A 14,440-nucleotide genomic window follows, 5' to 3' on the forward strand; every position below is an offset into this window, starting at 1 on the left:
CTGAGGAGGGAACCTCCATATGTGATAGGCATATCCAAGCCCCTGGGAAACTGGCCTCGTTGCGAAACCGTCAGCGTCATGCTGGACCCCTTGCAGCCCGGCTGTGCTCGCCGGATAAGCTCAGCATTTGGGCTTTAATGCTGCAGCTTTCTCAGCTGTCTGGAGGCTTTTATCCCTGGCTGCTGCTGGGAAAGAAAATCCCTCCTTCTTCACCAAAATGTGGTTTGAAATCTTTTTGCTTTGTTCTGAAAGGACAATGAAAATAATTCCTGATGAGGAAGGGAGGAAATAGAATTAAGTAGCTCAATCCTCATCCAAACTTAACCCAGGTCCATAGCCTGTAGGGATGAGGGATGTACATGAAAACCACGCTGCAGAAAAGCTGGGCCCTTCCCAGAGCTGTTATCTGCACCTAAAATCAGGCAAGGACAAAAATGCAGACTTTCTTATAGCCTGGGTGTGCCTGAGGGGTTTCTCTGCAGGGAGCAGGTTTTGCGAGCATCCATGCTGCCCCACATCCTTGGGAGGTCCCACCAGAGTGTAGAAACCCCCAGCTGTCGTGGCTCGGCTCCCCGTTGGCTCCCACACTCCGCACGTCTCACAGAGCCATCCACTGTTCCAGAGCATCTCTGCTTTTTGCTGTCCTCTCTGAGCCTCCCGTCAAGCCGGGGCCTTGCTAACCTTCATCGACTTCGCCTAAACATTTATTAATTGATCGCTGCAGGGTTACCACAGGCTTCTGCTTGCGTTCGGGGGAGATGAGATGCCCACAGAGTATCCTCGCGTGAACTCCCACCGTACCTCTGTCTACACGCGTTCGGTTCTGCATCTGCTGCTCAAGCAGCTTTTAACCAAAGACATATGGGGCCCATTAGCACAGTTTTGCTTGTTTGCAGAGCCTGATCTTAGGGAGAACTGGCTGATTTCAGCTCATAGCTAAAAATCTCAAGCCTAGATACAACTGGGTGCAGGAGCAGGGACCCGAGAGCTGGTGCCAGCCCAGCAGCTGGCCGTGAGCACACACGGTCACATCAAGTTTGGGACGAATGTGGATGGGGTTGAATCCACGATGGACACAGAACAGATCCACTATAGCAAAGCCATTGATGTTTCCTTTTGCCTAATGTAATGCTGAGCCCTTCCTACAGTGGGTCTCGTCCCACCTGCAGTCTGTTTGGATGGAGGGGAAGGGAGCTGGGGGGAACGGCCGGGCTGCGGGGTCTCGCCACGTCCACGTGGCTGCAAGAAAATGATCCTGATCAGAAGTGCTTGGGCAGTACCTCTGCCCCTCACCTCTGCCTCAAGAAATGGATCTACAATAAAAGCTGGGATTTCTTCATCTCTAGCCCCACCCCGGTCTTCACACTTTTTTTCAACTTTACAAATGTGCCAGATTAAAAAAAAAAAAAGAAAGAAAGAAAAAACAAAAAGGGAAAGTAGCACATCCCTTTGTGCAAGGCTTTCTTAAAATCCCTGTTAGGTTCCTGTACATGCTGACAGTTTTACAATTTACATGACAGCTGGCTTGCTTGGAGGAGATCTCTGTTAATTAAAATAACACAAAGGGAAAGAAGCAAAATCGTGTCAGCGGATAATTAATTCGGAGCAGGGCACCAGGCTGCACGCCGATCCCGCTAACAGAACTCTGCAGGAATTCACGGCTTTACGTGGCCCAGCCCCGCTCCCGGAGCCGCGCTCACTGCTCCGCACCAGGCTGGACCCCTTCCCGGCAGGACACCGCCTCCGCGTCGGACCCAGCGCCCTGCCGTGCCCTGGGTGCAAGGCGCTGCATCCCAGGGAGAGCTGGGATTTGGACACGTGCTTTCCCGAGGTGCCCGGGTCTGGCCCCAGCCCTCCTGCCCTCTTCCTCGCTGAGGCTCTGCCACTACCAAAAGGGTGCTTTCTGCTCCCACGGCTTTGCACTGAGCCCACGGCCATCCCTCATCCCACGCACAAAGGCCATGGCCAGATCATCTCATCCCTCCCCGCCGCCTCCGCTGCTCGACGCCGGGGCTTTCCAGGGCTGCGAGCAGCCGGAGGGGACCCCGGCCCATGGCCAGGGCAGCCGCGGCCAAATCATTCCTGGTGGCAGCCGGGCGGGTTATCTCCCCGCTCCAGCCCCGCTCAGCCGGGGAGGCCATCTGAAGCCGATCCAGCAGCAGCCGCAGCTGCGCTGCTGGCGATCAGCTCCGTCCCTCTCGGCCGAGCAGCAAATCTGCGCCGGGCTGAGCCGTTTCGGTGCCTCCCTGGCAGGATGGGATTTATGCGAGAGGCGAGGAGTGGGTGCACGAGGGGAAGGAGGATGGGGAGAGGGGCCTCCAGAGAGCCCCGGGCGGATTCGGGGAGCCTGGGGAGGGCCATGGGAGCAGGGAAGGAGCGCCTGCAGGGAGTAACAGGATTTAGCGGGACTGAGGGAAGTGGAGAGAGCCAAACCCTTGGCTGCCAGCCGCGGCCCTGGGGCGCTGGCTGGGTGCAGGCTGTGCCGTCGCCGCGCTTGGCTCCCCTCCTTGCCGCCCCGGTGCCAGCGGTGGCACCTGGTGGTGGCCCGAGGATGGTGGCTGCACCCAGAGCCCTCCACAAAACCGGCCACTCAGCAACTCGCAGTTAAAGTTATGCTTAGTTAACTATTCTGTGGCTCGCTCTCGCTGCTTTAGTGTGCTGATCAGGCGGGCTTGAAGATGGGGAAAGGGAAAAAAAAAACACAGAAAGGAAAGAGAAAGAGCAGCCCAGGGCTCCAAAGCAGCTGAGGTGTCAAAGACAGAGATTTAATGAATGTGCCTGCGGTTCACCTGAACAGATGAGCACAAGCTAGAAGGAGAGAAGGAAGAAAATGGAAAAAAGAAAGGATCATTTTTCAGATTGGCAGCTCCCCTCCCAGACATCTTTTAACAAGAGAGGAAAAAAAAGGCTTTAAAGGGCCAGCCAGCTGCTTCCCTCCACTACAGCGGGAACCCAGGCGCCCTGACACCCGTTGCTGGGGTTGGGCTGGTGGGTGCTGTGGCTCCCAGACTCCCGTCCCCATCAGGGACCGGCTGCTGCTCGTGCATGGGAGGACCAGGGTGCTGCAGGGCCCCTGGCAGAGGAAGGGCTGGAGAAGTGACCTGCAGAAACAGTGGTGAGAGGAGGCAAACCTGTCGGCTCATCCATCACCACGCGCCAGAGACCGTTTGAAGGCAAGCAATAAGTGCCCGTCTGCAGAATAAATCTGTGTGCTGAACATGTTAATAAACAGAGGAGGTTTGCAATAGCCAGGCCAGGTCAGCAGCTCTCCGTGCTGTCCGGAGCTGCCCCGGCGCAGCGCAGGTACCCACACAAGCCCCCCGGGCATCCCTGGCCCCCACCGCCCTGTGCTGGGGCTGGGCTCCTTCTGCTCTGTCACTTGGTCCTGCCTCGGGAAGTTGCATGGGGGACCCTGGGAGAGCTTCAGCTCTGGAGTTTCTTTGCAGTTTACCAAAAGACAGACTTTTTTCCCCAGCAGCTCTGGGCAGCTGCTTTTCTGTTCTCCTTTGTAACTACTTCCTATGCATAAACCTGCTCTCAAATCAGTGTCGTGTCCAAGCACTTAGCCATGAGTTTTATCCAATATTTCTTATTCAGATGTTTAGAGGGAACAATTTTAATAAAATTGTGTTTAATACCATTATATTAAATACAATGTGTAATGTGTCCCAAGCCAGCAGCTTCCCTCTGCTCGTTCACCCAGTGGGGCAAAAAGAAAAACAAAAAACACACAAGAATATCCCTTAGAAAAGTCACGGTTAGCTGGCACCGAGGGGAGCTGGGCCAGCACGGGAGAGTGGGCACGGACCCACCGTCACCCCAGCAGTGCCCGGGCAGCGTCCCCTTCTGAGGACAGAGAGGAACCGGGACTCTTCCCAAAGCCTGAGCAAACTCGGGCTGAGCTCTTCAAAACTGATCGATAAGAAGCTCTTGCCTGTTCTCGACAAGCCTGGCTCCTGAGCGCTCATTAACCATCACAGAGGAGGGAGCGCGGCTGGCGCGAGGCAAGAGACAGGCAGCGTTTCGGGTGCTGGCGGCAGGCAGGCTCCTGCTCGCACCGCAGCCCCTGCCTGCCTCCGGAGCCGTAACCGGCCCCAGCAGGACCGCCGTGCCCGCCAGCAGCTGAGCCGGGGATGCCGCCTGGCCCCGGGCACCGCGGGCGGCCGCAGGGATGCTGCGGCGGAGGCGGCTGAGAGCAGCCTTGCTCCACGCTGGGCTTGGTGCAGCGGGTCCCTGCCAGGGCTCTTCTGCAGGACCTGATAAAATCTGGTTATTCCGTATGTGATAAATTCCGCAGGAGGCTGGTTTAACACAGGGCGGCTGCACTAAAAACTGCACAACCAGCTCTGGTGACAGAGCATCCCACCCTCACTTGCAAACTAAATGACAGGAGATTTAGGGCTTATTTTTTCCCTGCATCTCCTGCAGTTGCATGCACAGGCACTGTCAGAAGAAGCTGGTTTAAAGGTGGAGGGTGCAGACTCTGCTCATCCTCATCCACCCTTTTCACAAGGACCAGCACCACATTTCTTCTCATTTGCACATCACTCCCGAGCTCCATGGGCCTGTGGGAATGGGGGAAGGGGTACTCCAGAATAAAAAAAAAACAAACCCAGCATCGCCCTGGTGTTCCTGTCCCTCCTGGCCTGGCGCTGGGACCTTGGGTTCTCCCCAGGCCCGTCCGCCACTGCATGGCCAGCGCTTGCTCCCGCGCTGTGCCGAGCGCCGTGAGCGGCTGCCACAATTAGGGCTATCTGGGTTTCTTCGTAGCTGCAGGACAACATTTTTGAAGGCAAGACTTTGATCTTATTTCCTAAGAGTTTCTCTTTCCCTTCCTTTTCATGTGTGTTTTCCCTGTTTTTTGTCTCATTACTCAGGTGAAGGCTGATGTTCCCCAAGGCAGCCGAGCCGGAGCCGCGGTCCCCATCTTGCAGCCTCGACCACGGCGGCCGGAGGCACGGGGACAGGGCATCATTTTGTCTTGGAGCAAGTTTGTCCGTGGCCCTTTCTCGAGCAGAGGCTGCCAATTACGCTCAATACAATGAGCTCTGTCAGATCAGGTTCTTGTCAGGGAAAACACCGTGCTGGGGTCCTTCTTCCCCCCTTTTTTTTTTCTGCGGTTGCTTTTTTCTTGATGTTTTTAATGATTTTGCGAAAGAGCCCTAACGATGGAGATGAGGGCGCTGCTCGTGGGTCCCCACATGCTGCTGTGGCTCCCGGCAGCACCGCTGCCCCCCTGGGACCATCACCCCTGCCCCAAGCGCCCGTCATCCCCCCGGGCAGGCAATGGGGACAAGGACAGCCCTGCAGCCTCGGGGGTGCACCACCAAAGCTCGAGCAGCCATAGGGAGGCTGCCGGCCTCTTGGGATGTGCTGTCGCCTCAGCCCAGAGTATCAAATTCAGCCCCGATAAATAAATAAGTAAATCTGGTCTCCTGAACATTAGCATTTCTTCTTAAAACAGGCCCAGCCTTCTCATAGCCATAATCCTCCCCAACACCAATCTCTGATTAAAACTCCGGTGTTGAGTGAGTCGTAATCCTTGCCACCTCAGGGCCATTTTATTCTTATTATTATTTTATCCATTAAAACCTGTTTTCTCTAAATGAAATAAAATAGGGGCAGAGATAACAGAAGTCATTGCGTTTTCATATATATATAAAAGAAAGAAACATTTTGCATTCAAAGAAAAAAGTTAATAAATGGCCGAGCCCCAACAGATGGGGGTGTGTGCGGAATTTGCATTTTTCAGATTAACATGCACGAGCGAAGATAGAAAACGCTCTTGCCCCGGGGAAATAATTTGAGAAATCTTTGCATATTTTATTTAAAAGCATGCCGCGTTAGGCAGGGTAATAATGCAGAGCGATGGTGATTAGGTTAGGCCTGGAGGGATCGCAGCCTGGGACCCTCCCTCCTCTCTCGCTCTGTCTCATCCTCTCTCCAAGCCCCACTCAAACCCTTGGTGTTACACCCCAAACACCCAGCCCAAAAGCCAGCCCTGCTGGGGGGTTAGCACACCGGCGTGAGCCATGCCAGGCAGCTCTTCCCACCCTACGGGGGATTTAGCCCCATGGATTTGGGGCAGCTCCCGCTGCGTGGTCCGAGCACCGGCAGCGAGGCATGGGATGCTCCAGCCCCACGTGTGTAGGTAACTCGAGGAAATCCTCCCTCTGCCTTCAGCCATCTCACAGGCGCCTCCTCGGTCTCTACAAATCCCTTGGGATTTATGGCATTCCACAGGGGTGGTCAGGGGTCCCGACACCCCAATCCCACAGGCTGCTTGGGAAATCCCGGCTGCGGAGTTCGGGTCTGGCGGCACCGAGGTCCTGCTTCTGCAAGAGCAGGCTTAGCTGGCTCAAAAGCATTTATACCATCGTCTCCTGTTTGAAGTCAGGTAGTAAATCAAGGATCATCCCTTAAAGTGTATGTCAGCCTGGGAACACTGTATGTGGAATATGCTTTAAAAATGCATGGCCTTTGTTGTGGGGATTCAGGCAGCTTAAAAGAAATGAGATGGTCTCTCATAAACTGCTTCCACTGGAGCACTAACAGCCTGCTCATCACTTTTATAGATCTTCAAACCCCTGGATCTGAAAGCATTTGACAAAGGTGTTTTGTCTCCCATCCCACAGCGAGGGAAGGGGAAGGGGAAGCGAGGTGCACGTAGCAAGCCCAGAACCCAGTGGCAGCGTCCCCTTGAAGCCGCTCCCCACTCAGGCTGCAGCGATGGGCAGCCTTCCTCCCCGCTCCAGGGTTTCACCCCAAGCCCGAACCACCCTGGCACAGCTCCTGGGGTGGCACGGCATCGGCTCTCAGGGACCGTGCCCCTCCGGTCCTTCCTTGGGGCTTGAGGCCATCCTTTGGGTTCCTCCCTGCTAATTATTACCACACTCTGGCAAAAGCCTGGGCAGATGGAGGTGCCCCTCCAGAAGCCCATCCCTCCACAGAGCAGGAGCTGAGCCTCCAGAGGGTGACTGATCCTACAGCTCCCATTAACACCGATGGTGTGAGGTTGGGTAAAACCTGCGGTGCAGAAGTCAGAAGATGAAAGTCCCTGCAGCTGTGCAGTTTAACAGGGTGATAATTGGGCAGCGGGAGGGGAAGGAGCATAAATAGGAGGCACCGCGCAGACAAGAGCTTTTGCACTGAGCTGGAGGCTTCTTCCTTGGAGGGGGGGCTGCCCCTGTAGTCTGGGGGTGTCTGTGAGGTGGGTTGTGCCTCTGTGTTCTGCTCTTGCTGGGTGGGGAGTGGGGTAATGGTGCAGCTCCTTTGGGGGCACCTTTTCCTAGGGGAGCTTGTCCCATTCCTGCTGATGGAAAGGTAAATGGAGGGAGAAGCTGGAGGTCTGTCCTGCTCAGAGATGGGCAAAGCCTTGCTTTCCTGTCCAGCTGATGCATGACAAGCCTGCAGCCTCCTCTCAGGTCAGGGGTGCTGGGCTGGGGACTGTGTACTGCTGGCCTCACCGGTGGGTGCAGCCAGAAGCTGAGCAGACCCCAGCAACAAAGGTGTCAATGGGAGGAATTCTGCAATTGTACCTAAAAAGGATAAAAGCACCAAAATCAGGGCTGTGATGCTGCTTTAGCCTTGAAAATCTTAATATCTTCTTTAATGCAGGCCTCTTTGTTGTGGCATTTAAAGCTTAAGGTCTTGTTTGTCAGGTCTTTTTCAAGGTGATGGGATCTTGCAATCATTTAAGAACTTCTTCAGCTAGGGGCTGTAAGGAAGACAGCCCTGTGCAAAGCAAGAAAATAGCTTGGAGCAGCCCCAGAGCACAGAGCTGGAGCGCTGCCCTTCCCTGCTCTGCCAGATATAGGGAGGCTCCCCAAGTGCTCAGCAAGCCCCAGTGCTGCTGGAGCCATCCCTGTCCCCTCGCTGCCCACCGGCAGCTTCTGCAGCCTCCAGACCCGGCTTGAAACATGGCAAAAAACCTCCTCCCTGGCAAAACTGGGCCCTTGGAAAGCTCCTGCCACTTCCCCGGCTTTGAAATCTGACCCAGAGCCTGGCTCTCTCCCTGTCTGCTCCCATTATTAATAAACTTTGAAGGGCTCCCTTCTGTCCTTAATGAGATTAGTGTTATTTTCATGCATTGCTGCAGGGCAAAGGACTGAAAAAGTGGCTGATCTGTAAACTAAAGGGTGCTAATCTATAGAGGGTGGGTCCCCCATTCTCATGGCCTCGGGGCTGGGTGAGAGTAATCAATTAAAAGAGGGGATTAGAGGTGCTGTGGTCACCTACTTTATTGAGGTCACCCCGACACCCTCCCAAAAGCAGGCGGCCGTGGGCATGCTGCGCTGGGCCCAGCCCAGCCACTGAGGTGCTCAAAAGAAAAAAACCATAATCACCAGCCCCTGTTTATACGCTGGACCCAAAGGAGCAGTAGGGTAAAATCTGTTGTTAATATATTAATCGGCACAATTTGCTTAGCGGGTCTGTCTGGGCTTTGTAAATTAATGCTAATTTAAAGCACAACCTCACCATCTTGGGGTGTTTTCTTTAAACTTTATTCAAGTCCCTTCATTTTACCATGAACTTGGGAAGGAAAAAATATGCGATTTGGCCAAATATGGTATTGCTTTTGCTTTGGTTTCATAGAGGTTGTTTTAAATATGGATTATTTTAGGGAAGGAGAGAGCGGCCTGGCTCAGACTGAGTGTGTCGAAACACAGTTCCAATGTCCACAATTGTGCACAGAAAACATTTCAAGTTTGAGCTTTTTCCTCACCAGGAATACCTTGGGCAGCTTTGTGCAGGGCTTGAGTCGCTGCCCACGCTCTCTGCTACGTGCTGGTTAAAACCAAGCCACGCTGCACTGACATTGGTGATTGCGGTGGGCTTCCAGGATCTCTGTCCTTCCCTTTGGATCGCAAATCTGTGTTTGAAAGCAGCCCAAGGCCCTGACTTGCCCCTGGCCCGTCTTTGGGGACAGGAGGAAGCACTTTGCATGCTGCAGGACTCGGGTGCTGACAGTAATTAAATGCCACTTTGCAGCAAGCATCAGCCTCGGAGCATCCCAGGCTGGAGCCACAGCCAGGGACTGCGGCACACCTGAGCCCTGGGGAGTGGGATGCAGGTCATCCTCACCCCTGCTCTAGCGTCTTTCTCCTGGGATATCCCAGCCACCCCGGGACTTCCAGGGCATCTGTTGCCACGAGCTTTCCATCGCAGACAAGCCATGCCCTGACTGCAGCTGGTTTGCAGTGGGAGCGGGGTGCAGGGCTCGGGCAGCGGTGCCAATTAGGGGTGCCACAGTTGTCACCTGCAGACATGGCTTGGTGGCATTGTGCTAACGCTCATCCACCCTGAGCACCGGCGAGGAGCCGGTGGGACGTGTCGCTGCCACCATAATGCGTCCCCCAACACCCTGCGGCGCCTGAGCGGGGTCTGAGCCCCCCTCTGCTTCCCAGCAAGGATGTTCCGATGCTTCTCTACTCGCTTCCATGTGCGAAAGGGATGTCAGTTTGGTTTTATCCCAAGCCCCGTTACTGTCTTGGTGATAGTTATGGGGTGCTAAAGGGATTAGCAGCCCCTGCCGTCTGCTGCGTGCGCTGGGTGGGCACGGCGCCTTGCTCTGGCAGATAATGAGGGAGCAGCAATGCAGAAGTGGAGACTGTGAAAATAATTACCTTAATTTCAAGGCCAACTTTAAACAGAGGAGAAGCCTGATGCTCCTGGGAGAGATGGCTTCTTTCCTGGGTGCTGGTGTGAATATCAGGCCCAGAGAAAGGAGGTTTTCTTAAAACGAGGGTGGGCAGCATGCACCAGGAGCTGAGGCTGTGCTGGATGCAGATCTGGGATGTGTGGGGAAAGACATGTAAGCATCCCGAGTCACCAGTACCAGCGGTCACAGAACTGGTCTCAGAGGGCTGTGGGGCATCCCGTCCCTGCACCGGAGGGGAATTCCCCCTTGCTGCAGCCTTTGTTGGGGCAGTCGGCACCAGCTCCCGGCGTGGCACCAACTCCGGAGCTCAGAGGAGCAGCCATGGGGAAAACCAGCCAGTCTGGTGGCTCACGGCATGGCCTTGGAAGGCCTCAAGTTAGGCAACTTAGCAGCTGCCATTTGTGGTTAACACTTTGTAGGATTTTGTGTGAAAACAGGAGGAATAAAGGATTTCTTTGGGGAAAGCAATTAGAGGCTGGCTGGGTGTCGGTGGGGGCTGTGACCCACGATGCCCAGTAACAGACATTCATTAAACTGTGTCAGATACAGAGGTCCTACCCAAAGGGCACCCACTGCCCATCCCACGGTGGTAAAAGGACTCCCTGGAGCACGGCGACTCGGCCTTTTTCCCATGCTGTCTGCCGGTCCCTGCGCACGTCTGTCACCCCCCGATGCAGCTCTGTGCAATGTTTTCAGCTCATTCATGTCTTTATGCATATTCTTTCCCATGTGCAGCATCGATGGACTCACCGTGGGTGAGCGTAGGTGGGCAGTAACGAACAGCAGCAGCGCTGAGGATGGTCCAGGGAACCCCTGGGTGCAAGGTCTTGGCTGTGGGACGTGGCCGGGGCTGGATCCTGCTCTGTGGTTCCCCGGGCTGTTGCAATTATTCCCTGGGGCTGGAGAGGCCACTTGGGACATGGTGGCTCTTGCTCCACCCTTAACATTTCTGCTGAGCCCAACTGCGTCTGTGGTTTTCCATCCTCAGTTGGGTCCCAACATCCCACCTCCAGCCTCCACGGGGTCCACAGCAGCCCGAGAATCAGCGCTGCTCCTCCCGGGGAAAGAGGGGCAGCAGTTCCCCGGCTTTGCTTTGCTGCTTCCACCCCACCTCCTGCATCAAGCCCCCAGGAGGGGATGACCACCCCGGAGGGCTCTTGCCTCAGAAAGCCCCTTCTGGTGGGCTGGGGGGGGGGGGGCGACACACCCCTCTGCACCCCCTGAGCCCTGCTGCTAAACCGTCCCCTTGGCAGCGGGTCTAATCCTCGCAGCTACAGGGTCTGGGCTGCATTGCCATGGGCGCTGGATTAGGGACCGGCCCCGCAGCACTTCTTTGTCCTCCCTATTGTGGAGCATTTTGCTCGCCTCTGCTTTAAACCTTGTAACCATTTTGCTGCCTTTTAAAACCGGGCTGAATAGGGGGTGGGATGGAGAGGGGTGGTGCGGGGAGAGAAGCCGAGGCTTTGAGGTTGAAGAGAAGCATTCAGGCTGCAGCTGCCCCGTCTCAGCACATTCCCCGTGACCCCCACGGGCACCGCGGCGGCCACCGAGCATCATTGGCAACTCGTCCGCTCTGGGACAATCCACCTGCTTGCTCAGGACAAGCACTTTCATGCCTATTGGGATTAGAGATTTTAAGTGTCGTTCCAAATTGTGCGGATAAACAGTCTTGTGAAAACTTGTTATCATGGCGAAAAGGCCCCTGCCACCACCCTTCGTCCCTGGCCTTTTGTTTGGGCAATTTTTATTGCCGGATTGGATTTGATGAGGTTTAAGGTTTATTCTTAGGACTCCGTTGAAGAGCTGATCCTTTGTCTCCTGCCGTGGAGCGTGAAGAATATGAAACGTAGGCAAAAATAAATCTGCTTTCACACGCATTAGCCCCTGGTACACGCAGGGACCACCAAACGCAGCTGAGAGCCGCAGCACCCCGTCCCTCCACCCCTCTGCCAGCACAGGGTCCGCTCTGGGCTCACCAGAGCTGTCCTGGCTCCGTACCCTCTCCCCTCATCCTCTTGGCCCCTTCTGAGCTGGGACAGACCCCACATGGCAGGTGGCCATCGATGACTTTCTCCTGTCGCAGCCTGGGCTGCGGGAGCCAGGCAGGGGCTGGTACGGTGATACAGATTCAGGAGGTGCCAGGTCTACGAAGAGCCCAAAATGCAGCGGCGGGAGAAGAGAGCATCCCTCCCTACCCACTCCCTACGAAAAATCCAGCCCCACCGGCAGGTCAGTCCCCTAATCGCTTCATTTATCACCAGTCACTTCAGGAGAGATTAATCAGCAGGGTAATTCCTGAGGAAAGGTTGCTGCAGGGGCTGCCTTTCATTTGAGAGAAGCTCCCTGCGAGTTTCACCTTTATTGCGGGGAACCTGCTCCGACACGCTCCGTGCCGGCACGGCCGCGGCCGCCCAAACACCGGGGACGAGCCCACACCCCAGGCTCCATCCCCACCTTGTCCCCGCAGCCGCGGGGCCACTGCCGAGCACGGGGTAAGGCTCGCGCCCGGGCTTTGAGCTGTGACTCCCGAGCAGCCTCCGGGGCGGTTTTGGCAGCACCGGGAGCTGGCGGCAGGCGCCTGGCACGAGCCGAGAGGCTGAGGTTCAGGAGAGCCTGGAGCCAGAGGCAGAAAATCATGCAAAACTTGGTGGATTGGGCTGGTTCCAAGCAAAAAAAAACCAACCAAAACCAATAACAAAAAAACCCAGGGTGTGCAAAACCTGCTTGGAGCTGAACTGGAGGAGGGTGGCTGGCTTCAAGCGATGCCTCTCCCGGTGGCTCCTGCCACGGCCCTGGGAGGTCTCTGGACCTGACCTCTCCAGCTGCCAGGTCCCTTGGCCGGGAGTTGCCACGGCCTCATCCTCCTCACACAAGCTACTGAGGGAGGTGCAAACTCCGGCCCGGTGTGGGGGCAGGGTGCACCCGGCTCACCCCAGTCTGGACAAACAGACCTTCTGGGGACCCCAGCTCCCCTGCAAGAGCCTCAGGCACGTCCTTATTTCTCACTGCATCTCTTCAGCCGAGCCTCATCCCCTGAATGCCCAACCCTTGAATATGAGTGAAAACTAAATAATAAATTAAAGTGAGAGGAAAGATTGACTGGCAGGGAGGAGAACGTCTTCCTCCAACAGAGCTTGAAAAGAGGTGGCAAATGAGCAAGATGGGATACGAGTGTGCCATCTCCAAGCATTTAAGATGCAAGATGTCCTCAGTGGGTACCTCCTGCCTGGACAGTTGTCCCACCGCAATGTACCATGTCCCTGGAGGGGACAGCAGAGGAGGAGAGGGATGAAGGCTCTGCCTTCAGGAGGCAGGAGTTAGCTTGGCTGGGACGCCAGTGCCACAGTCTCAGGACACTTATTGCCACGCTGTCCCACCGGGCAGCCCTGGGCAGGGCTGGCATCGTGCTGCTGGGGGTCGAGCCCGTCCCCTGTGCGCTGCATCGCTTCCCACGTTGCATCTAGCACGATGATTCCCTAGATACCCAGTGATGTTCCAGCTCCTCCTGTTTGGATAAACTATCTGTAATTACACGCATGCCTAATTTGAATTATTTCCACAGTGCAATCCTAGCGCTTTGGACCCTACTAAGGAACTTGGGAGGAGACTCCCTTGCCAATGGGGAGAAGTCAGGGCTGGCACAGCTGCTCCTTGGGTGGGTGACCACCGTGGGGTGCTAAGTGCTCATTCCCAGCACCCAGAGAGGGTCTTCCCTGGGGTCTGGCAGGTTCCCAAATGTACTTTATATGCCTGATCCCATAGAGAGGAATAAGGAGGGTGATTTCTACATCTGCTCTTAGGCCTGTCATGGTCATCCCCACTTTGAACCTGGGAGGGTATGAGAAGTTAACTGATGTGCCCAAGGCCTTGTTCATAGCTGCAGAGACGATGGATGCTTTCCCAAAAGCGATGTTGCTGTCAGAAATCGTGGGGCTGGTGGAGAAGGTACTGGGTGAGTTTCTTTGGCCCGTGCCGGGTAAGACGTCAGATTTGATTCTCATCACAGTCCCTTCTGGTCCTGCAGTCGATGGGCTCAGCAGTGGGGTTGGCCGGGGAACAAGAACAGTTTCATCAAATGTTCAAGGTCTTAAAACTTGGTTTTTTTCCAGCGTGCAACCAAACCGAGTCCTTTTGAAAGTTTTCCACGGCGAGCCACCCCGACATGGGCATGTCCCAAAGAACTGGGGGCTGTGAGCAGAGCCCACCCCGGGCAGCAGAAACATTCCTACTGCGGCAGGGTGTTTCGGGGGGCAGGCTGCTTCCCAGCAGGTCAGCATGTCCCAGCAATGAGCGTGTCCAGCCCTGAGACCCCCCCGCTGCCCACCCCAGCCCGCTGCCGCGGCAGGTCCCTGCCTGCCCGCGCTGTCAGGCAGCATTGTGTCTGCATGGTGGGTTTCTTTCTGTGCGGGAGAGTTGTGCATCCCCTCTTAGCTGCGCTCAGCAGCCTTTCGCTGTCACATTGTGTTATTTGCTCGGCGAGAAATGACTGATGAACCTTCCCCTCCCTGCAAAATTCCCGGTGGCCGCCCAGCCTCGCCTGGGCGTAGGAGGTAGACGGTGGGTGAGGGGACCCCAGACCTCAGCACCCATCGCTGCCCCCCTGCCCACCAGCAGCCGCGGAGGCAGCCGGGGTGGCTCGGGGATTGGGGAGGGATGTCATTTGGGGATTGGGAAGTGACAGCTCAGCTGGGTTTCAAAGGCATGTCCTGATCCCCTCCTGGGGATGGCATCAGATGGGCACCTTCCTGCCCAGGCTCCTGCCCACTGCTGGCTTGGGGG

Source organism: Phalacrocorax aristotelis, chromosome 20, assembly GCF_949628215.1.
Source record: "Phalacrocorax aristotelis chromosome 20, bGulAri2.1, whole genome shotgun sequence".
Classification (NCBI taxonomy): domain Eukaryota; kingdom Metazoa; phylum Chordata; class Aves; order Suliformes; family Phalacrocoracidae; genus Phalacrocorax; species Phalacrocorax aristotelis.